Raw genomic sequence first — 1,004 nt, forward strand, 5'->3', positions numbered from 1 at the left:
TACTCTGGCAAGCTCTGCAGTTGCCAAGACACCACGCTGCAACTGTTCCCACCCAGCAGCTCATCCCTCAAGCTCAAAGCGAGCCTGATCCCGGGGATCGTGGGCTGGCTGATGCCTGCTGATCATCACTGCCTCAATTTTCAGCATATCCCACCCTGCCTCTAATTGCTGCTCTGGTATTGTCCGAACGCTGGCTGTTATTTCTGGTTTGCTACGCTCACAGTTTCTCCTGCTGCTTAGTTAACCTCAAGTCCTGTTTTCAAGACTTTAAGACAGAGGAGCTGCCGCACTCTAGTCCAAGGACTGAGGTGTGTTAGTGGAGTTCCCTGGGGTTGAAGTGTAAAAGAGTTTAAGCATGCTAAAAACTAGTACGTGGGTACTGTTTCCCCCGTCTAGGCTCTTGTAATACACTACAGTTGCCAAGGACAGGCAGGAAGTGAAGGAAGATCCCATGCGTGATTAAAACTGCAAGGGGGGGAATTTATAGAAATAGGATGGACTTTGGCCAGGAGACTGCAACATCCCTCACTGTAATGAGCCTACATATTACGATGAGTGCACTTAGAAAGACAGATGGACAGATGTTCAATGGGGCTAATTCTCATCATCACTAGCCAGTGGACTCTGAGAGAAAATACCAGTTCTACAGCTTTCCCTTGGGTCTCAAAAATCACATGATGCCCCTAGTAAATAAAGAGCCCTCATCTATCTTCCACTTTCATTCACAGGGCCAGCATAACTGGCTAGTGCTCACGTCCCCTAGGATCAAGCTGACATCAAGGACTTGACCTCATTATATCTATTAACTTTTTTTCCTTCTCTGCTTGCTATTTCCAGAATCAAACCACTATCTCCAGTATCAACATGCAGCACAGACAAGGTTGGAGGCAAGAATTTCTCACCAGGTGCAGAATTGTGAGTGTAATTGGAAATTAGAGCTCGCAACTAACACATACTTTTCCCCCCCCCCCCCCCCCCCTCCTCACCCAACCCCTCCCTCCCTA

The 1,004-nt window shown here is 47.9% G+C and overlaps 1 protein-coding gene across 1 annotated transcript in view; it reads right to left on the bottom strand.

Moving 5' to 3' along the window:
• CASZ1 (castor zinc finger 1) overlaps window positions 1-1,004 on the bottom strand; it is a 45,626-nt gene that overhangs the window by 1,302 nt on the left and 43,320 nt on the right.

The sequence above is a fragment of the Apaloderma vittatum genome, unplaced genomic scaffold (assembly GCF_000703405.1).
Source record: "Apaloderma vittatum isolate BGI_N311 unplaced genomic scaffold, ASM70340v1 scaffold22061, whole genome shotgun sequence".
Lineage (NCBI taxonomy): Eukaryota > Metazoa > Chordata > Aves > Trogoniformes > Trogonidae > Apaloderma > Apaloderma vittatum.